Here is a 24,636-nt window from a genome sequence, read left to right on the forward strand (position 1 = left end):
AATGTTAAAAAAAGAAACACACATATTCTTGGGTGAGGAGAAAAAGAAAAAAGGAAGGTAAAATGTTCTTTCTCTCTTTCGACTTCTAATCATAAAGTCAGATCCAACTCCTGAAGAGAGGCATCTGAGGTAAGTGACTCCAAATATATTTTTAAGGTGCATTCAATCCCCTCGTCTCTCTCTCACTTTGGAACTTTAACACTTAGCAGAGCTTTGAGGATGGTTGTTTGACTGAGGTTGTTAACTGAAACCAGGCCAGTGAGAGTGGGCCCATCAGAGCCCCCGGACATCTTTATGTAAAACCTCTCTCCCCAAGGAACTTGGTCCCTGCCCTTGAGCATTCCAAAGTCTGCAACTTTCCACGCCACATACGGCTCATTGACAGTTAGCAGCTGTCAGGCGGGCAGGCCGAGCACACCCAGCTGGTCAATTGAGGCCACGTCTAGACACAATGAATGGACACAGCACATCGGTCCCATTTGGCCATCCCAGCATCTGGTGGAGATCAGCCCGGGCTCCGTGCCCTGCAGAGAAGGGCGTGGGAACGTGGCGCTGGTCAGACTGGAGCGGCCGCCGCGCTGTGGTCCTGACGCCAAGGTGGGCTCCAGGGCTGGCTGGGCGGACAAAGGGAAGGCCCGCCCAGGGCGCTCTGCCCCTTCTTCACTCTCCTCAGTGGCTCATTTTGACCTCAAGTCCCCCCCACCCAACAGTCCATCTCAGGAACCATCTCTGAACCCCCCTGCTGAGCACCCTGGCAGAATGCACCCCATGCCCCAAGGCCCAGGGCCTCCGTACTGACTACAGATTGGCTGTGGGAGAGGGGCAATATTTTAAACTGAGGAAGTAGCGACTTTTCCCAGCTTCCATCTCATGAGATATACTGGGGGGCAACCTGCCACGCATAATCTAGTCACAGATATAAAATGTGACTGAACCGAGCAGGCCACCCGCAGCCGAAACTGTACAACAGTAAAAATAAATAAATACGGAAATCTCTTTTGAAGAACTTTAAAAATCACAAAGTCCTCCCTCAGACATAAACCATGTCTCTGTAAACTGATTATCAATTCTGTGAGAGGAGAGCCTGTGCGATGGATAAAGAGCACTGCTCGTGAAATAGTTTCGGCGCTGCAGAAGAGAAAACAAGGAAGACAGGAGACGCCAGGAAATCTGCTGGAGGAAATGGAAGTTGTACGGCTTCCAGCAACTCCAGGGCGAGGCAGGGAGCGCCGCTTCCCACCAGACATGTGGCCCCGTGCAGAAATGTGCCAAAACAACACAGTGTGGGCTCACTGTCTCCCAATTAATACTCTAATGAGCTGCCGCAGATAGCCAGATCCTCAGTCAGCCCTAGCAAAACTATGTCTGTGCAGAAAAAGACTCCTGTTAATTCTGCCTAATGCCTGACAGTGGTTAAGCACCATTAATACTCCATAATTTCATTGTATGTTATTGTAATCATATCAGCATATATCTCAGTGGCTGCGCAAGGCTCAATAGGCTTTGGTGAATTACAGGTCATGTGACTCTGCTGCAGTGAGAGACTATCTTCCATCACAGCCAGACCTCCCTTGCCCTCCCCGCAGTCCGTAGCCTAAGCAGGTATTAATAAAGGTCTCCTTTTTTAAATTGCACAGCTCTAAATGGTCTTTAAGGGACCCAGCAGTAATCTCAAGATCCCTATATTTTAGCAGGAAAGCAGGACAGAGGAATTAATAAGAGCCCTTTCTGTGTAAACTGCTCCCTGCTCTAAGGCTATAGCGTGATGTCAGGGCGCTAAGAGAATTTTAAATGCACAGGATGGATTGTTTGTGTTGCAAAAGCGAAACAGGGGGCAAAGGCTAAGAGACTTGAGGAAATTGAAAGACTGCCAGGGATGCTGGGATGCAAATAGCAACAAAACAGGGATAAATGCTCCTGCTCACATATGCAGGAGTCCTGCAGAAGGGGGAGAAAAAAAGGTTATTAATTTTCACCAGGCTGTATCTTACAGCTGGTGGCTCAGCATCAGTTTTTGGTGTAATGAAAATGGTCTGAGCAGAAGATAAATGGTTCATAAAGTGGACCATTTAGATGCAATCGAGGCTCAATCTGCCCAGTGACTAATCACATCCCCCCAGTAAAGCTGAATTCCACTAACAGACCTTTTTTCCCCGCTGTACCAGTGAATTGTAGCCGGGTCTAAGTTCAAGGCAGGCGGAGAATTATCTTGATTTATTAGCACGCTCCCTGGCCGTGCCACTCGTGCGGCTGGGCCTTTGTGGGCCTTCCGCCCTGTTGCTGTCGGAGAGTAATCTTTACTGTTCCCCTGTGACTAGTACACAGCATCATTTTCAGCTGCTAGAAAAATGGGCTGCTTTTGCACCTGTAATTTTTCTTCTTTTGCTGCTGAAGGTATATAATATATCTCTAAAGTGCGTAATAAGTTTCTGAAAAACGTGTTTTTAAAAGGAATTGATTCCAGTGGTTTATAAGCCGAGCAAGGCCAAGGGAGGAAGTGCACCGATTGCTAAGGTGTGCCCGGCCGCAGGGCAGCGCCCTTCCCCTCCCTTCCCTGCCTAAGCCCTGCCCTGCAGCCAGTCCAGAGCATCATCGTCCCACACATTTCCCATGTGGTAGTTGCTCCTCGTCATGAACTCTGATCAAATAAGAATGCTGTTTATATTGAGACTTCACAAGTCCTGACCACACATCAAATGGAGGAGAATCCCTCATAATGACAGTTAATTGTGAGAGAGAAAAGATGCGGCCAGGAGAGCCTTCAGCCCACTTGCTCCGGGTTCCTTTGCATAAAGCTGGTTATAGGTCGTTTAATCATGACATTATTCTGAGCGACGTTTAGAGTAGCTCACTGGCTCCCCACACTTCTAAATCTATGGAAAATAAACTCGGGGTGACTGTCATTATTCTGTCTGGGAGTTACTCACAGAAAGCCCTTCGTTCCCACGAGGGCTGACCACCTACTTGGCTACAGTGGATTCTGACGCTCCAACCACCACCTTGTGAACGTCTTCAGAAAGGGAATCCGTGGTGCTGAGGACACTCGGAGAAGCCCAGCGCCTCCTCTTTGAGGCTCCAAAGATTCTGACTAAACGTTATTAATAACCCAACAGATTGCAGCGGGGCGGGGCCTGAGTGGGTTCCTCTGAGCCTCCAAGGTTATTGTTTCACTTTTGGAAGGACCTGATGGCCATGGCAGGTAGACTAGCAGGCGGTAAGCCGGGGAATTGCAGCTGAAACCCTCAGTGACATACATCTGTAAAAGGAGCCCCGGTTCTCAGATACCTGCCTGCACTCTCACACCTTCCACTGCATCAGTCATTGTACATCCATTCCCGTCTGAGCAGCCTCTCAGACCCGCATCTGTCCATTTAGCCTTCCAGCCTTCCCACAGAGCTCGGGCCACCGCAGCTGTGAACCGCATCTGCAGTAAAACCAGTGGGCCTGTGTGGTGCCAGCCACACCTACAGCTTGGCGGAAGGAAAGAGGTGCAGGGCATTGCAGTAGTGCAGTCATCTTTTGCAGCCAAATGTGTCAGCGGAGCAGGTCTGTCGTGACACAGCCAGAACGACCGACGCTTCTGCGGCTCATTTACATGCATTCGCTGCATGCTTAGCATGTGTCAAATACCGTGATGTGTTTGCAGAACACACAGATGGGTGAGGCAAAGCCCTTCCCTCAAGAACCTGCAATCCTGAGTGACTAAAAACTACGTGAATGGATGGATGGATGTCTCTGTGCCCGATGATGCTCAAAAGTCTGAAGGAAAAAGGCCAAGCAAGGGTCAGTGACCTCTGGTTCTGATCAGTCACCTCGGATCGGTGTGGCTTTGGGAAAGTTGCTGAACTTCTCTGTGCTTTAGCCCCATAAATGTAAAATGAGGATGAGGGTTTTTGCTTTGTTCATCACTCAAGATAATTTTGAGAATGAACGAGATGGCATTTACGCAAGTGCTTTGATGTGTTGCAGAATGTCGGGAGTGATTACTATTGCCTGAAAGATCAGGGACTGTCATGGAGTTATGGACACCAAGCCCTGCCCAGGGCACCTAATAGAGGGAGACTGGCAAGCTGAAATGCAGCCCACGCTTGGCTCACCGAGCCTGTGATTGGGCATGGGGCTCAGTCATCCCTGGAGAAGGGGCACATTTTCCTAATTTGCACATATGCACCAAGTGGGCTAGCAACGGTGTGTGCAAATGCGCAAAGTATACCAGAAAGCTCTTGGAGCCGTTCCAGCACTGAACATTTCTATGAGCTGTTAGCTCTTGAGTTTCCACTGGCTTCTCTTCCATCCCACATAAGCCTTTGACATCAAGTTGTATCTTAGAAAACTACATCTTGGTAAAAGAACATGATTTTTTTCATTAGCCATAAAAAACAAAGCCATTAATTTTTAATTCACAGTGACATCAATGTGCATGGGTGAGAGAGTTTTCATAAATGAAAGCAGAGCTTACAGTGAGAGGATCAAATTCTTTAGAAATATTCTTTGATTGAATGGCCCTGCTGAGAGTTAAACGAGTCCCATGTTAACTCAAACCAGGACCCAGGTGACTGCAAGCCAGATAATCTATTATGAGTTCTAATCCTTCTCCAAAACTCCAAACTAAATAGCCCCACCCTTGTGTCCGTGTCTGCCCTTGCCCACCTTATCTTTATAGCACTGACAAATACAGAAATCATATTTTTTGGTTTTGTTTGCCTCTTTACTTTCTACTTCCTCATTTATGGTTCCTTGAGCAAGTCTTGAACCTCAGTTTCCTCACCTGTCAAATTGAGATATTAACACCCTTTAGAGCCCTTAGGAGATAGTGATGAGCAAAGAATCTGATAAAGACTATGATGAGCCTTTGACTGTGCTAGCCCAAAGGCCCGAGAATGTCTGAATCCTGCCCAAAATGTAACAACTTTTCCACACAAAGCTCCTGAGGGACAGATATGTTTCATTGGCTGCAATAAATAAAATTAAAGTAATCCTCCCTCTTGAGCCTGGAGTAGTGACAGGGCCCCAATCCAACCTTCAGTCTAGCCTGCCTCACAGTAGACAGGAGAGACCGGGGAGAAGGGTGTGTGTGTGTGTGTGTGTGTGTGTGTGTGTGTGTGTGTGTGTGTGTGTAATAGAGTGGAGTGGGGTCACTGGAAGGGAGAGCAGGCCTGATGGGCCCCCTGCAGCCACAGGAAAGGAAGAACAGAGTGCCAGAGAGAAGCCAATCCATGGCTCCGGATTTTGGTTCACAGGGACAGTACCTGCTGGGAAGCTGCATTCTGCAATAAGACCAACAAACATCAGCTCTGTCCTAGGGGTGGTGAGGGGGGCAGGGAAGTTGGCAGCGGAAGTGGGTAGTGAACACTTGACCACCCACACAGAGGCCTTGAGCATCTGACACCTACTGGGTGCCCAGAGGCAGACAGGGAAGCAGGCCATGATGATCTCATAATAGGATGTTTTTCCCAATATAATGAATTCACTCCTCTTGCTCGACTTAATTGAGGGTGACCTTCAGGATTGCCACATTGGAGCATAGGTTGTGGTCCTCTGTGAAGGTGCTCTACTCACTCGAGGATTATCCAGGGTCTTAGTCAGCTGAGGCTGCTACAACAGAACACCACAGACCGGGTGGTTTAAACAACAAACATTTATTTCTCACAGTTCTGGAAGTTGGGGAGCTCAAGTGCAAGGTGTCAGCAGATCCAGGTCATAGTGAGGAGACTGTTCCTAGTTTACGGACAGCTGCCTCCTCAGTATATCCCCACGTGGTCTGAGAGAGGCCACCTCTCTCCTTCTCTCCTTATAAGGGCACTAATTCCAGCATGAGGGCTCCACCTTCATGACCTAATTACCTCCCAAGGGCCCCCCCACATCACAATGGGAGTTAGGCGTCAACATATGAATTGTCGGCGGAGGGGAGGGACATCAAATTTAGTGCATAGCATCTAACATGGGTGTTTTTTTAAAAAATAATTTGCAATTTTGAAAAATAAAGTTACACTATCTCAGAACTTCCTTTTTTTAAGAAAGTGCAAAACAGAGAATGGTCTAGGGCAGCAGTCACCAGCTGGTGGTCTGCGGACCACTGGAGGTCCAAAAGGTTGGTGACCCTTGGTCTAGGGGATATGGCTGACATTTGTGTGGAAAGATAAGTACATGTTGTTTCTACCATGGAAGTCTTAGAAAATTAAATGACTTACTAGTTCTATGTTGCAAATAAAATCAACACTTCTCTATATTAGTTATCAGCTTGTCTCTGAAAACACTTGGATTAATCTAGTATCCACTTGTCTTTATGTTAAGATAATCATGACAACTTTGTAAAATATCAATAGAAAATTGAATCCACTTACACTGAAACACTCACTGAGCAACTTCCACAAGCCCGTAGGAAGTAGATGTCATCTTCCTACCTTAGGAACATTGGAGACTGGATTGGAGAAGTGCATCTGAGAACAGAACTAGGGAGTAAGGGTTCAGGTTGACAGAGGAGTCCCCCCCCCCCACCCCCAGCACTTCTCACCCTCATGGGTTCTGCACATTTCTGTGTCTCCCCTTTGGTATCCCAGAATGAATGACAATACCTTTGTCCTGACAATAAGTGTGAATGTGTGTGTGTGTGTGTGTGTGTGTGTGTCTGTGTGTGAGAGAGGGGGGGGGAGGGGCAGGGAGAATGTGTTATTCTACTGGGACACAGAATGCTAATTGGCTAATTATTTATTGATTTGACAACTAAAGATGATTTTTAAAGCCCAATTGGCCACAAATTATTCCCTTTCCCCCCCTATACTTAGGAAAAATGTTCTTTAAGTGGAAAATTATATTAACAACAATAATAAAAATAATTAGCATCATCCCAAAATTGATATCTCAATTTTGTCTTCACACAGTGCCATGTCCTATCACTGTCACATTTCTTAAAAATTAATCCATATGTAGTTTCCTTTTTTCCCAGCTTGGCAAATGACATTGCTTAGCCAAAGCCTATGGGCTCTATTCTCTCCCTATCTAGGATCAGGATTGATAATAAAAATGAATTGAACAACCAGGTAACAACCTGGGGAGTCCTGCAGTTTCCAGGTTCTACTTCTATCTGAGCTTTCTGCCAGAGAATGGCTGACAATTCTAAAGGCAAAGCACAGGAAATGGAAGCAGGAAGACACAAGGGGTTAAATCAGTGCTCACCAGATGCACCTATAGCTGCTACTGTCTGAGTGGGTGACAATATTCAAAACAACTTCCAACTCCACCTTCCCTCCAGGACAGGTGGGGAGGGCGGAGGACTGGGCAAAATCCCACCTGGCAGCTGCTCTTACCCTTCTGCTGCTCCCATCTCATGTTCAGCACCAGAGCCTCACCGGCACAGTTAGGAACTAAGATGGGTCCTCAATCCCGACTCATCCCTGTTTCGGATGTAGCTTTTCCTGCTAAGCAGGAAAGAGGCAGAGGTTGATCAGACCTCTTGTCCTTCTGCTGAGATTTCCAAAGCACTGACCGGGCCCAGACCCTGCACATGATTCTCAACCACAGAGGCAAGACAGTTTAGGATGAAAAAAGAGCATTACATTCATGATCTGTGTTCGTATCTCAAAAATCAAACATCGGCCTGTATAGGCACTGCAGACCCTTAGATTGGAAAGAGAGGGGACCCAGGGTCATGTGATATGTTAAGAGCATCCCCATCCAGCCCTGGACACTCCCCCTGGGTTTGAGGGTTTGAGAAGGTGCCATCCTTACTAATGACCTCACCGGGGAGCTGGAGGTTACAGCTCTCGGAAGAATTGCACTCTAACCAGGGCCTCCAAGTGAGGCCGAGAAAGGGCATCAGGGAGAGAAGCTGGCGTCCCTGCACTGTGGTGGCGCTTTGGTGGACCTGGCTGCTAGAACCCAGTAAGGAAGCACCACCAGGGGCCTCCGGTGGCGCCTCTGAGCCGTCACAAACGCCAGCTCCTAGGAACTGGTTAGGAACCAGAGTGCAGGCTTCTCAGCGCCGCCTGGATTCCCCACAGGGAGAAGCTACCAAATGGTGGCCAGTACGAAGCTGGTCAGGGTAATGTGCCCGCAGAGGGTCAGGCTTCTGTAAAGAAAGTCGGGCCAGAGGCAAAGGCACCACTCCTCACAGAGCAAACCGGAGCTCACGTTTCCGCCGCAGTGGTGCACACTAGGCGAGGGGATGGATGCTCTTGCTTTGAAGTTTAAAAGCTACGGTTCAAACAACTGCCGGGTCCCGTCAGTCAACAGATGTTTGCTGTGCCCATACATGCGCCAGCCACTGTTCCGGGGGCTGCAGACAAAACCCCTGCCCTCGACGAACAAAAAGGTTTTGGTCAATGGATTTGATAACAGCATCCCCAACCCCTGTATCCCCACGAAGATGTTACCAAGACAACCCGCTTCCTTTTTTTTTTTCTTTTTTTTTTTTTTGCACTGCTGGTTTCCAAGCTTGGCTTACACTCACAGGATGATAAACATGGCAGCGGCAGCATAGAACACTAGTGTGCTAGCTCTGCAGGGCTGAAACTGTCAACTCAGTGGACAAGGGGAAGTCCCAAATGCTATATTTGGAGTTAAATTCAGCCAAACCTGGCGCTGAGCCAGTTCCAGGAGTGAAGTGCGCAGAACAGGTGAGGGTTCGGGACCCAGTCCGTCCTCTCATAGACGCTGCCCTCTGTGTATGCGACCAGGGTCCAGCACCGCCCCTCCACCGACCAGGCCCACACAGGGTGCACAGCGGCCTTGGGGGCTTTAGGGGTTCCGGTTGGATGTCAGCCAGCCATTCAGAGGTGAAGGTGATCTGGCCTCTGACCAACCCCCACCATCCAATCCCCCGAGAGGCGGAATGGCCTGCCTGTGCTTGCCACTCCTCTCTGTGCCTGCATTTCCCATTTATCTCTATCAGTGGGCATCTGGGAACCCTAATTGCTGTGATTTCCATAGTGAGCAGGCTAATAGGTATCTGAGAGGGAAAAGCCTTTTTTTCTCCCTCTCTGAATTTACAAATAATAATAACATTAATAATAAAATAACAATAAAACAAAAGCCCATGTTGATAAGGGAAATATGACTTAGTCTTTTGTCTTAAAAAAATTTGTTTCATTAAAACAGAATACGCAGCATGGCTCCTTGATTGCTTCGGTGCGTTGCACTCACCGGCATAAATAAACCTATGCTTTTGAGCTGGAAGGCTGCTATTTTAAAGATGAAAAAATTTCAGCTTCTGGAGGGCTGCTTTCATTTAACACAGCTTCAAATGAATTTATGAACTGTTCTATAATGTTTTCTGCATACACCAAATGGCAGGCTTTAGGCAGAAACCCAATATATGTTTAGTTAGTATATAATAAACATAATATTTACATGGGCTGTGCACTGTGTTGAGAATCAAGAGCAGTCACTCTATAAACTGCTATTCAATTTCCCAACACAGAGCTCTGAGCCAAGTCAAGTGGCCCATCAAGATTCCAGAAGAATCTTCGAGAAGAAACCCTGACCTACTCCAAAGATGCACACACGTGTGTCTGTTGGCACACACGTGTGGGCATGCAAACCTGTGTCTCCTTCATTAAAAAAATATCTTTAATCAAAATCTTGACAGCAATTTTATTTTCCTTGGATGCTGGGATGACAATGTAGTTAAAGATATTGATTTTAACTTTAAAGGTGTCTCTGAGGTTTTGAAGAATGTTTCAGGGCTGTGGTGTGTGTGTGTGTGTGTGTGTGTGTGTGTGTGTGTGTGTGTGTGTATTAAATCCAAAAAGCCAGTTTATTTCTTAAGCAATAAACAGAAAGCAAGGGTGAGGGGTGCTGAATAAGCATGCTTATATGGAATTTTTCTTTGAAAAGCCTACTAGTTAGGCATGGTAACACTTCAGTTGATATTTCTACAGTGCAAACACGATAGTGGAAATTAAGTTGCCCCAGCAAATTCAGTTTAGTGAAAATTTGTTATGAATAAAATGCTGCTGTTGGCTCTAGAACATTGAATTTATCCACCAAATAATATCTCAGAAATACCACTTCAGAAGAAATCAGCTCTAAATAATTGATAAATTTGGTTTGTTTAGAAACCTTTTGACCTCTGTAATAGAAAGTAAAAACACATTTCAGTTATTAAAGTCACATATATTCCCTCTGGTCAGGCGAGCTTTTAATTTTAAGCTGGGCTCCACGGAGGCCATTTGATAAAGCTTAGAGAAATGTTTCAACTGCTGCTGTTGGATTTGGGTCAACCTCCTTTGGGAAAATGGAAAAAGATAAATTTGTAGCTTTTCATGACACACAAGAAAACCTCAGAGATTTTAAACATTAAGACCTATTGGAAGTGAAAGGTCGTTTTTTCCATAGCCCCTCCCTTCTGACTACCTTCCACCCCAAACTCTCTTACCCTTTCCTTCTCCCTTTTCTTTACAGAGAAGATGTAAATGTCCACACTGTTAAAATAAAGGAGCAGAGAATCAGCATTCCCTATAATGGCAGACACTTCCTCTTAGATAAAAGCTGAAGCTCTTATCTGCCATATTCAGTGCAATTCTTCTGAAGTTTCATAGAGAAAATAGCAAGATACTACTTAAATATTTTCTTGTTTAAGCATTTTTTCAAAGACCCACTAGATAAATAATTTTATTGGTGATTCCTCTTTTTTAATAAAAGCAGAGCTCAGCAAATGGTTTCCAACATGGCTTACCATGTTAGGAAGAATTCACAAGCGCTACAAAGGTTTACCTTCTATAACATTATTTTCAATATCATGGATACATATTTAAAAACACAGTTTCTTCTTAATGATGAAAAACTAAAGTAAAAAATGCATCTCTATTGTTATCTTTACCTAAGTTATGTGCTCCAATTGCATAGCTCAAGTAAGTTAATTTTTGTGAGTACTTTATAAATTTTGTGTCTCAAGAGTGTACATTAAAACCCCACATCTACTACCTATGTATACTTAGCGCAGCCTCAATGACATTTGAACATTATTTTATTGCACTTTGGGCTTGTGAAGGCAAAGGATAATATCTGATCTTTATTGTGTTCCTTAGAAATCCAATTTGCCCTTTTTGCCCAACAGATGATGACAAGTATTTATTGGTGGAAAACCTTACCCTGACTTACACATCAGAAGCCGGTGGGCCTCCCCTGTCACACATGGTATACTGGGGGGGAAAGGGTTTTGGTATTGTTTTATCAAAGCTCAAGTAAGTTAATTTTTATGAGTACTTTATAAATTTTGTGTCTCAAGAGTGTACATTAAAACCCCACATCGACTACCTATGTATACCTAGCGCAGCCTCAGGGACTCAAACAGATAGTTGAACACCAGTGTTCATAGAAGCATTATTCACAGTAGCCAGAAGGTGGAAACATCTCAAGTGTCTGTCGACAGATGAGGGGATAAACAATATGGGGTGTGTGCCTACAATGGACTATTTGGCCTTAAAAAGGAAATCCTGACACATGCTATAACATAAATGAGCTTTGAAGACACTATGCTAAGTGGAATAAATCAGACACAAAAGGACAAATAGTGTATAATTCCACTTATATGAGGCACCTAGAATAGTCAAATTCATAAGGACAGAAAGTAGAGTGGTGGTGATGGGTGGGGGAGGGGGACGAGCTGCTGTTTAATAGGGACAGATTTTCAGTTTGGGAAGATGAAATGGCTCTAGAGATGGTGGGGATGGCTGTGCAGCAACGGAAATGTACTTAGTGCCACTGAAATGTACACTTAAAAGTGATTAAAATGGTATATTTTACCACAATTTATAAAAAGACTAGTGCCACTGACTAAAATCTCCTGATAAAAATCAATAAATCCAATCTGAGCAGATCTTTATGTTCCAAGCAATGCGTGTACTCAAGCTAATAAGCCCTGTTTGCTATTTCTGCTGCCTGTCCTGTTGCCTTGTCGGGGCCTCGCTGTGGGACAAGGCTTCTGTCTTCCTCCTGACTTGACAGAAGGTATCGCTAAAAGTTCACAGGACTTGGTTTCTGATAACCCTCCCTGTGTTTGGGACGGGTTTTTTTCTATTCCCGATTTACTAAATCCTTATCCAGCATGAATAGTTGATTCCATTGAACTGATAAATCAAATTTAATTGTATCTCTCTAGGGACATTAGCATTCTTTGGTTTCACATAATTTTTTTTTATTTCAAAGATTTTGGGGATAGTCACGTGAATTAGTTTTCTCACACTTAAAAAAGCTCTAGGTTTAATCATGTGAAAGTGTTTTCAATTAATCTCAGCAGGCTGAGTGTCCTCATCTACTGTGCCATCAACTTTGAAATGAACCCTAAGCATTTGTTCCTATCTATAGGTTTTCTTCATTCTTGTACCTATGTCCAGTAGTGCATGCCTATCATAGCTTTAGTTTTCCTAGCGTTAATTTACAAGTAATGTAAAATTCTGGAATGTTGTGAACTGACACTTATGACTCTATGCATTATTTTTCAGGGTTTCAAAGTGAAATTTCATAACTAATTTTTCTAATTTCTCAGCTTGCTCAACCTACATCACTTACATCTTTCTTGGGTGGTGTCAATTTGAATTAAAAGTAAAATATTTTTATCTGATCAGAAAATAATTTCATAATTGAGGTGACAATAGTTAGAGTTGTTGTCATTAAAATGTTTGTAATATAAATAATTTATTTTCTTTATTTTCTATAGCTAATTCTGACAAAGATCAAATTAAAGCTATTATTTGAGAAAGATCTTCACAGCTCTCCTAAGCGAGCCAGCCTTTGGTGAGCACCCTGTGCTGAGATACATGCTGAAATCTGTGCCTGATCATTTGACCCTGCGTCCTGCTCTTATTACATCAATCACTCACTCAACAAATCCCTTTCTCCTCAGAAGATTTCTTTCTGTGTTCACAAGGTCTGGTTGTGCAGCGTGAGTTGGTGTGGAGAGCTTCCATCACATGGCGCTTCGTCCAGGGGGACAGGAATTTCCACTTCTCATGTATTTCTACACACACATCTTTACGATTTATTCAAAAAATGCTAGCATTAAATGAGTCCTTTACTTTCACAAATATAATAAGGAAATGTAGTTCAGTCCAAACAAATTTTTCATTTTACTTAGTTTAAGTTACATATATTACATTGCTATGCTATTTCTATGCTACTTTAATCTGCTACACATTCTTTATTAAAAATTAAAATTATGTGAGCCCAAGTGCCCATCAGTAGATGAGTGGATAAAAAAAATTCTGTGGTGCCCAATTGGCATGGCTCAGTGGTTGAGAGTTGACCTATGAACCAGGAAGTCTCAGTTCAATTCCCGGTCAAGGCACATGCCTGGGTTTCAGGCTCCATTACTGGTAGGGAGCAAGCAGAAGACAGCCAGTCAATGATTCTCTCTCATTATTGATGTTTCTATCTCTCTCTCCCTCCCCCTTCCTCTCTGAAATCAATAAAAATATTTTTTAAAAAGCTGTTGTACTACAGTAGTATTCCACTGTGGTGGAATAAAAATAGAGGGAAATCTTAACTTTTTGGCCATCATGGCTAGACCTGGAGAGTATTGTGCTAAGTGAAATAAGCCAGTCAGAGAAAGACAAATACCATATGATCTCACTTATATGTGGAATCTAATGAACAAAATAAACTAACAAACAAAATAGAAACATTCATAGAGACAGAGAACAGACTGACAGCTGTCAAAGGGGATGGGGGTTGGAGGCTGGGTGAAGAAGGTGACGAGATTAAGCAAAAAAACAAACAAACAAAAACACAAAAATCATAGACACAGACAACAACATGGTCATTACCAGAAGGAAAAGGGGTACGGGGAGGTAGAAGAAGGTAAAGTGGTGGTAAATGAAGATGACTTGGGATAGTGAACACATAATACAATATACAGAAGATGTATTATGGAATTGTACACCTGAAACCTATATAATTTTATTAACTAATATTACCCCAATAAATTCAATTAAATAATGTATATGAGCAAATGTATCCTATTTATATTCAAAACCAGATTAGATATATGTAGATACAGCCTACATTCATGGCTTGGGTTTATCAATTAACATAAAATCTTCATGATTCCACATGTGTATCACCAGTTCTATTCTTTCAACCAAGGTCTAGTCTATGTCTAACTTCCTATGGACTGTTTTACCTGCAATAGTTAAAACTTCTTCCCAATTCATGCCCCAGATCCTTCCCCACCAAACGGGAAGTCTGTCTCTGCCAGTAGGACAGCCATGATCCTTGTTTCCAAACCTGATGTCATTCCTTACTGTCAATATTAGTCCAACGACATTAGGCTGTCATCATTCCTGTACTGACTGCCTTGTGAGTATACAAGAAGGCATTTTTGTTGTTGTTGTTGTCTCAGAAGTTGCTAAAACCCAACCCTTTCTCATCGCCCCATCCTTCAAGTTCAGGTTTGGCCCATCATTCTAGTTCATGTTCCCATTACCTCTCACCCGAATAAAACTACAGTATATTCTTCAGCTGCCTCTTTCGCTCCCCCAACCCCAACCCCACACATACACACCAGCAGATATCAAGACCATCATTGTCTAAGTAATATCTTGAAAATGTCTCCTTTATTAAGTCAAGCTACTGCCTAGCCCTAGAAGCACTGGCTGATTCACATTATACTCTTGAATTTAAGCTCACTTGCTTGATCACTAGACATTTATTAAACATCTGATAGACCTATCAAGGCTCTTGCCTTTCCAACCTGCCTCCCACCACTACCCAGTAGACAATATGGAGTCCAGACCGTGCTGAAATCGTTTGTACCTCCACACTGTGTCTATTGCTCTTTTTTTCACCTCTCATCTTTTTCCTTCCTTCAAACCAAATCATTTCTATTTTGGAAAACTTTCCTTGTAATTCCAAACTTCATCGACATCCCACTCCCCTGGAAAACAGTCAGTTCAATCCAATTTCATATTTACTCTTTATCACTGAGAACAATTTATTGCCAAACAACTTATAAGCTCGTTCAGATGAGAGTCCATGCTGTCCATTCTTATGAAACTCTTTTAAGGGCACCCAGAGTGTTTTGCATGTACAGGAAACATGTTGGTTGATTACTTAGCTCCCTTTCATATTTGCCGTATGTATGCACAAGGAAGATTTATTAATAATTATATCTTCTTTAGGAACACCAACGTAGGGAGGCAGAGCAGATATTATTAATGATTACTGCGTAAGAACTGTTAGTCTTCAGGAGGGCAAATGCAGCTGGATAGTTTCTACAGAAAGTCAGGCCACATTTGTAAGTACCTTGACACCTTTCCAAGATAAGGCACACTGTGGTAGACAATTATGTCTGGTAGAGAATACATGTTTGGAGCTGTTGAACTGGGGTTCTTCAGATTGCTTGCCTATTCAAGACAGGAATTATGCACATATGTTGGAGCTAATAGGGTGGGCAGGGTTATCTACAGCATCCTTGTGGCTGAGATCGTGGCCTCCTCTCCCTGAGTGCAGACCTCGCCAATGTTCTGGAGAGTCTGGTGAAAAATACAGGAATACAGATCAGAAATTGCATTTCCTGCTTGCCTTAAATGAGGGGAGACTTGAAGGGTGGGAGTTGCCTACCCCCTTGGCCATGAGAAAATTGTATCAGAGTGTTCTGTTTTGTTCTGGCTGGATAGTGTCTACTTATCAAAAGCAGGAAATTGCATTTTAACTTGGATCTGTAGGATGCCTGCCCTGCCGGGAGGGGCTGGTCTGGTTAGGAGGGTAGAGGTGGGAGGAGGACCAGGGCTGAGAACAGTCAGTACTAGACCACTTCAGGAACCCTCAGGAGCCTGGCAGGAACAAAAACTGCATTAAAAAGAAAAACAAAGCCAGGGGCTGAAGATGTGAGCAAGCCTGTCTCCTCCAGATGTGAGGAGGGTGAGGAGCTATTTCTCTAATCTGGAGGGGAACATTCTTACCAGCTACACAATCTGAGCGCGAATGGAGTTATAGTCCAGAAGAGGGAGTAAGCGGCAGAATGGTCTGAGACCCGATTATGGGCATCACTAACACTGAGGCAGCAGAGTCTACACGCCACGAAGAGCCCGTGCGGGGGGGGAGTGGGAGGTGAAGGGAAAGCATATTTTGTGAGCAGGCTTTTGTTTGTGTTCAGTTTTATAATGAATGTGGTAAGGGATGTGAGGGCTAATTTTAGCTAATGAAAAGACAATGAGAGCTATTAAGGAATTTTAATATACAGGAATATGGAAGCAAAACCACATTTATTCACTCTTCTGTAAACAAAAGCAAATAAATGTTAATTGGACATTTAGTAATTAAAACCTCATCTAATAGAACTCCTAGAACTAGTTGATTCTTACCTTTTAAATAGGTGTTCAGAAAGCATGGCGCTTATCTATTTCCCAAGTCAAAGTTGTGTGCTTCAAATACATGAAAAAGCAAAGACAGACTCCAAATAAAAAACATATATGTGTATATGTATGTGTGTACACACATACACACACACACACACACACGCAGATATAAAGAAATGTGGAATCTGTTAGAAAGCAAAACATCACGAGAGAATATTACTACAATTACATCTAAAAGTCTAAGATATAAGTATATAATAATTTGGCTTGTTAGACCTTTCATTCTTTTATATTCCTGGAACTCAAACCACATTATAGTTATCATTCTGATGTTACAAGTTAGTGCAAATAACAAATTAAATACACAAAAGCCTACTAGATGTTTCCAAACCATGGTTGCCTTTCTTATTAGAATACTGTTCCAACAAGGAAGCGGCCGGAGTGGCATGTTGCCGTTCTTCAGTTTACTGCCGTTCTTTATTTTGATGTTCCATCTTCTGTGATATTATTGAAGAATTGTAAATCAGAAAATAAACCTATTCAATTAAGGTTTATCTTCATTTGGAAAGTTCTGCATTTGAGAATGGTGTGCCCAGACTTGGAATGAGATAACTAGTAGGTAGATTTTTAATATAAAAATATGGGTGGAGGCTATTTTGAAGGGAGAGAGAGAGAGAGAGAGAGAGAGAGAGAGAGAGAGAGAGAGAGAGAGAGAGAGAAAGCACAGATGTAGTTTGTGTCATTTTAAATTATGTTAATGTTTGTAAATCTACTTTATTAACATGTTAAAGGCCTGGAACTCCATCTTGTATTGTAATCTTTCAGGAAGAGGAGATGACATTGTTTAATGCCGGCTGTCCCATCGCGGCAGCACTTTGCCTTCCACTGGAGGTGCCCAGGCTTGGTGTATTTATTTCCTGGCTTTCATCTGAACAGCTCTGGTTAAAACATAGTTAATGTACCAACTGCAATTAGCCAACTGTCAAAGGCTCAACTCCCAACCGTTGATAAGCTTCATTTAACTAATTTGAGGAGTGGAAGTTTGAATTTTTTTCCAGGAAGGTAGCTTGTTTCCTTATTTCCTGTCAGGAGAGCCGAGTCCTGTGACCTATGGCTAAAAGGGCTCTTTGTAATTAAGAAGGGGAGCCTCCAGTGAACAGTTCTCACAGTAGGAGGGACTTTTTTTTTTTTTTTGTGAGAGAGAGAGCTTCAGAGACAGAGACAGAAGGAGGAGGAAGCACGACACCACTTAACTAAGTAATCGGAGTCCCCTCGCCAGGGCGCCCGCCGGCCACCGCCTCGCCACTGGCCCCGAGGCCATTGGTTGGGGCCCGAGTCTACGGCAGCGCGCGGGCTGCAGGCAGTGCTTCCTCCCCGGGCGGTGCTCAGGCGCCAGAAACTGATCAACCGTGGTATATCAATAACATTCTCACACCAGGTTGTGTAAATTGATCTTTTACAATTTCTCTCGGTGACAGTCTCTGTAACCAACAAGATAAATCATTCCTCCTGTGGCTTTTTTATTGATTGCTGAGACCTGTATAAAAATTACACTGCTCAGGCTGCGAAGTGAACATCCTCATAAAAGAAGACTTTTTATTTACAGTCAAAATATGCTTGGGCCTGGATCAAGTGCAGATTTACTAGGCCAGAACTACAAGAACAGTGAGATTGGACAGCCTTGGAGAAAACAAAAAACTAAAGGAAAAAAAAATCACTACCAAATCCCAGCTGCCCTCACAAACTTCAGGAAAAATCACACAATGTGTCTCAAATTAAGACCACGATCTTTTTTTAAGGAAAAGCCTTACACATTTAACTTTAAGCTTAACAGCGAACAGAAAGCCAGCTGCTAATAATAATAATAATAATAATAACCTCTGCAATGGATTTTATTAAGCTAACACAAGTTGCCTTATGATTACACTCCCAGTTCTTGGTATGATATTAAAAACAAGACCCTAGAGCCCTTTCTATCTCGTCAAGAAAGCTTGGGAGCTTCGACGAGGAGGCGGCCTTTTTAAAGAAGTTTAATTCGCATTATTTTGCCATCGTGAAAATGTCTTCAGTTACGCTTTAAGAATAATGTAAGTTCTGGAGTACTTAGAAGTTTTAAGTGGAGTTGAAATATAAATAATTGATATCTGAATATGTATTTTACATACATATCATCTTGGAACATAAGCTTTTTCTCTTTCATTCCACGAAACAGTTAGCACTCGCAGTTTGAAACACGGTGAGGAGCAGTTTTAAAGTGGAAACGCTGTGCACGTTACTCCGCAAACTTCTCGCCCTAACTTTTCCTTCGGGCACAACCGAGTCACCTGCTCATACACGCGGCTGCTTCCTGAGGCAGGAACATGGCTTTAGGTCCAAAGCCCACTTTTTGGAAAAGTGCAGAAGAACAGTGTTAGCTAATTTCGCCTCGTCTCATCAGAGGAGCTAGTGGTGTTTATAAAATAGAGAGAATGGCCCTGTTTTCTCTGCCCGCGCAGGCCCGGAGGGGGATTATGTTTCAGCTCAGAAGCGGCTGGCCGACCTGGGAGCCCGCGCCTTTGTGTGCCTCTGAGCGGGGGCGCGGCGCCGGCCTTTGTCCCCGGAGCCCGAGCGCGGCCCCCCTGCAGCCGCCCCTGTGTTTGCGGGGAGAGCGCGCTTCACGGGGCGGCGGGGGCGACGAGGGCGGGCGGGCGGGCGTGCGGGCCGCTCCCGCCGCGGAGAGTGGGCGCGGAGCCGGCCTGGGTGCGCGCCCCTGTCCCCGAGGGGCCCCGCTCGCTCGGACGGATGACAGTGAGGGGACAGCGACAGGCTCTGCCGCACAGCCAGGCAGGGGGCTGCGCGCGGGTCTCCTGGCGACTTAAAAAATAGAGAAAAGAAAAGCCCTTTGCCAGCGCCTCCCCCAGCGGCCGCCTCGGTCCCGGCGCCTGGCCGGCTCCGCCCGCGCCCGGCCGCGCTCTCCGCGGGGCTTCCCGGCTCCGCCCGCGCGTTCCCGGCACCGAGTCGCCCCGGGCGCCAGCAGAGAGCTCCCCGGGGTGGGGGGGGGGGGTGTCTGGGCTTGGCGTTCGCTATGTTCCCTCCTCGCGTGGGATGAGGAGCGCCCGGCGCCCACTCGGAGGCGCATCCTCTCCAGGGCTCCCTGCGAGGGGGACCCGCCGGCCGCACTTGGTCGCGGGCGTGGGCCGGGGCCGCGGCCTTTGCCGCTCTCGCCGCCCAAGGAGGGAGCCCTCGGGTTCGGGGCTGGGAGTGGGGATGCGCCCCGAAGACACGCCTGGCCCACCCGCGCCCGGGCCCGCGCACAGAGCCGCCAGCCAGCGGCCTTGTGGCCACACCACCTGGTGGGAGCCGGAGCGCGGAGGTCAGACGGGAGGGACGACGGCGGGGCCAAGGGTGAATTCCGGGAAGCTGAACCCAGGCTCCAGGTCGAGCAGATGGGGCGGGCGCTGAGGTCGGGAGCCCAGAGGGGCCCCGGAGATGGGGGGGGGGGGGCGCGGGGGCAGGGGCAGGGGGGACTCCCACCGCAGGGAAAGGAATGGCCCAGATTGAAGGAGTGATTGCTGCTGCTCTCAGAGGGTTTTTTCTTTTCCTTTTTCTTTTTTTGTAAAGATACTTCAGTGCAGATCCTATCAGACGGACAGGATGAGAAAATCACTAGATGGGGCTTGTTTCCTCACAAAAGATAGAAATATAGACGGGTAGGTAGATGGATAGATACAAATATAGAGATAGCAAAATACCTTTTGAAGTGTTTTTATTTTAAACCAAAACAGTTTTCTAGGGGAAATATATGTATATAGATTCTCAGAGAAATAAAGGACATAAGGTGCTCTTTCTGGTTTGTATTTAGAGAGTGTGTGTGTGTGTGAGTGTGTGTGTGTGTTGTCTTGTTTAAACTTTCCAAGGAACAGAGACACAAAAGGATGGGGTCCAGGGGTGAAGGCAGGGGAAAGCTCATATGAGAAGGATTTAGGTGAGCATTTAATTTGAAAAAAAGTATTTTTTTAAAAAAAGTTTGCCAGGCCCTAGCTGGTTTGGCTAAGTGGATAGAGCATTGGCCCAAGGATCATAGGGTCATGAGTTCGACTCCAGTCAAGGGCAAGTAGCTGGGTTGCTGGCTCCATCCCCAGCCCTGTGGGGGTGCCCCCCAGAGGCACCCAATCCATGTGTCTCTCTCACACTGATGTTTCTCTCTGCCCTCCCTCTCCCCTCCCTTCCACTCTCTCTAAACATCAATGAAACAATATCATCAGGTGGCTATTTGGCATCTTAAAACAAAGTTTGCCAGGAGAACATCACTACATGTAGCCAGCTATCTGGTTTTAATAAGATGATTCAGGCGTCTCCTCCTACTGCCTGCTTGTGGCTGCCAACACCCCCCACCCATCATGACTTTCCCAAACAGGAATTTCAGTTAAATGAGCCCAAAAGTTGGTTGCTAGATATGGTAACTATTTACCTCTGAAATTGTGTTTGCATGTGCTGTGGTTGAAGGAGTTTTTCTTTCTTTCTTTCTTTCCTTTTTTTTGTGTGTGTGTGTGTGTGTGTGCGCCGGCTTCTTTTGAGTACCAGACAACCAGACAGGTGGTGACCGGATGGTTTCAGGATGGGTTTGCTGCTATCCTAAGTGAGGATGACCACTTCGTCTCTAGCCCTGTGACTTCTCTCTTTAAAGGTCCTAACTCACATCACCCACGAATTGGCACGGCCCCAGCTACACTGCTAAGAAACGATCTTGCAAAGACTGTACCCATTGTCTCCCTGGCGGCAGGACCCTCTGCCCCAAGTCAGGTTCCTACTGCCCCAGGCCAGGGTGCCGCCAGGACACAAGCCAGGAATGCTATTGGATCTACCTGCCCCTGCCCTCAGCACCCCAGAATGAGCAGGGAAAGCTGCCTCCTCTGTTGACTAGAGAGGGGTGTGGCACAACCATGGGAGGTGCTGGGTGAAAAGGCTGAGAAGAGCCAGGAGGACAAGAAAGGAGGGGTGGTGCTTGCTATAGAAGATGCATGACCACTTACCTGGGGGGTAAACTGAAGGACCTTTGGTTGGCTTGATTGACTTTCCTCTTTTATTATCCTCTGCAACCTAAAACCTTAACGTTCCTAAAAGGGTGAGTTTTTCTTAGCCCCAGCGGAATATGGAGGAAGAAGCTGCAGGTGTGAGGGGCCTTCCCAGGAAGCAGTGTGACCTAGTGCCCTCCCTACAGAGCCACGCAATTAGATAAACGCCTGGGTAAGTGTTATTCCTGAGAGTCTGAGAAGAAACTCGCTTCTAAGGTAAACCGGATTGCGTTCCCCTTTCAATCTGGTCACCTTCGTGTACTTGGCCTGCTTTCTGATAATTGGGGCAGAGGGCTAGTGGGAAACCGAGAGGCAAAGAACAAGATATACTAGTATGTTCTAAATTAAGCCGGACAACAATCTTGTTCAATCCTTCAGGTGCTTTCCAAAGATTCCTATTAAAATTCACATTTTCTCATAATTTATATAGGAAGCGATGCCAAAAGCATGTCTTCCAAACTAGGGGAAAACTATCCACAAACAGTATTCACATAGGAAAAACACAAGTGTCTTTGCAATGAAATCAGGGAAGTGGGAAGTGGGAGGTAGTAATTTGTAAGGTATAGCCTATTATGTTTATGAATGCGATGTTGATTTTCAGAAACATACACAAACGCCAAGTTTCCTGTTCCCGAAACCTTCTGTGGGAAACAACATGTGCATTTTAGGAGGACAGTGCGAGGGTTCTGCTCACTGTTGCAGGAAGCTGGAGCAGCCTGTTCCTCCAACAACCTTCGTCTGAACAGTTGAAGAGTGTGGCTGTTGCCTGGAATGGTTAAAAGGTCCGGGTACAAAATACCCTTGAAGACTAAATCGAAATTAATATTCCCACAGACTTCCCGGGGTATACTGTTCCGTCGCTGAGAAGAAGTAAAACTACCTTTGACAGCACAGCACTGATCAGTGGTGCTATTATAACCACTCCTCGCCCCTGTTATTTAAACATATGGGAGTGGAGGGAGTGCAGAGTTGTCCTTTCATGTGAGTGAACTTCTGGCCCCGGAGGGAAAAGACTGGACCCCCTTTGGTCCTTCAGTAACTCCATTCAGTGGTTCCATGGAAAAAGCGTAGAGCGCTTCTCCATCTCTTACCTCCGTCCAAGTTGTTGAACTGCTACCTTTAAAAGGAGAAAGAAAAACATTATCATGCCGACCTTCTGTTATAAGCATGTCACGTGTTCCTGAAGAATCGGTGGCGTGGTGAAAGAATAATAAACTAAACGTGACGTGCAAAGAAAGACAACACAGCCGAGGCCCTGCGCGGAGCGTGCTGAACCATAGGCCGCCTCCCCAGGACCCCGCAGCCCTCCGGCCGCCAAGTCACGGTGCGCCTTTGCCAAGGCATTCGGCCTTCTGAGTCTCCGTTTCCCATGGCCAAAATGGCAGTTATTATCATGACCCTCCTACCGGTATTTTGCAGAGAACAACGATTACAAACTAATGCAAATCACCCTGAGTGCGTTGAGAATGACATACAAGTTCTCCGAAATATCATGAGCTTGTAGTTCACAATACACTCCCCAGAAACAACAGGCAGATGCTGAAAGCAGGGAATGATAACAGGAATTAGGGGCCACCAAGAGAATCCTTTAGGAAGAATCCACGGTGAGCCACTGGGCCAAAATAGGGACATGGAAAAGGAGAGTTAACTCATCTTTTCATGTAACTTACTGTCAAGAGCAATCCGGGTATAACAAACCATAAGACACACTTAACATGGTTAATCTAAGATTCTGTGGAAATACTGGATGAAGTTACATATTTTACCTGTGGAAAACAGAAACACAACTCAGAGAAAGTATTTTATGTTAAAAAATATAGAATGTCTTATTTAGAATCTACAGATCACATGATGTTCTGTGATCTAGGAGGGTTTACATATGGCTTTTTTAAGAGGATGGAGAACATGTAATGATTAACTAAATGTTCAGTAATGTTTTGCTTTAGTTTACTTCTGAAGAATCAAAATTATTTGATTTAAAGATGTTATGCTGAAAAGCACACTGAAAACTATCTCTATTTTTATAAAAACTCAAAACTGCAGAAAGATGACAGATAAGGAACCTATAAAATGTTAATGATAAAACAGTTAATAGTGTGTAATACAGACAGAATTATTACAAATCAGTTTTAAAGAGATAAATAACTTAGTTGACGAATAAGGGCAATTGGCATGAACAAGCAATTGGCGAAATAATAAAAAAAATTGTCCAATTCACATATGAATAAATATTTAACCTCAATAAGAAATTAAAATGCTCTGTGCCATGCTTCAGGTGGTAAAAGAATACACTGATATTTTCTGAAGACATAACCAGAAGTAATTATTAAATACTTTAGTAAAAAAATACTCCGCCTTTATTCTTCACTTCTATGTTAAAAAAAAATCATTGTGCCCTAATATTTAGCTATCAGGAGGATTATTATAGCATTGATTATTTATTGTGTAATTATAAATAACTCTAAAGTTCAACAATGGAGCAACTTGTTCATAAACTATGGTATGTGCATGAAGTGTGTTATTATCTAGATAACAAAAAGTATGCTGTGGAATAGAAGAACACATATGAAATTGAAGGATTTTTAAATGGGTTAGATGCAAAAGGAGGTGAAAATCAACATAAATGGCTAAGGTCCTATTTTGAGGAAAGAATTATCAGGCAGGACAGGCGCAGGGGTGGGCAAACTTTTTGACTCGAGGGCCACAACGGGTTCTTAAACTGGACCGAAGGGCCAGAACAAAAGCATGGATGGAGTGTTTGTGTGAACTAATATAAATTCAAAGTAAACATCATTACATTAAAGGGTACAGTCTTTTTTTTTTAAGTTTATTCATTACAAACGGGCCGGATCGGGCCCGCAGGCCGTAGTATGTTGCACGGTAACAAACACTTAGAATTTTAGTGTGTTATAACAACAAAGGTGATTTAGGCTTCTCTTGGGGCATTTGGGAGCTCCACTCCCATCTCCTCACTCTGTGACCCAGAGTGAGGCAGTCATCGTCTCAAACACTGCCCAGCACCATGGCAGTGGGAAGAGAGCTCCACTGTCTAGTCCCTTAGCCACAGCCACAGGCAGCTACTGACCCTTGAAATGGGGCCTGCAGGAACTGCGGTTGCTGTAAGTGTAGAACATGCACCTGATGTCAAAGACTTGTAGAAATCCTAATTGTAAGAAAAGAATATTAAGTATCTCAGTCATTCTATGTTGATTAATGTTAGCATGATAATATTTTAAATATTTTAGGTTAAAGAAAACAGATTATTAAAATCAATTTCACCTCTTTTT

The sequence above is a fragment of the Myotis daubentonii genome, chromosome 12, assembly GCF_963259705.1.
Source record: "Myotis daubentonii chromosome 12, mMyoDau2.1, whole genome shotgun sequence".
Taxonomy (NCBI): domain Eukaryota; kingdom Metazoa; phylum Chordata; class Mammalia; order Chiroptera; family Vespertilionidae; genus Myotis; species Myotis daubentonii.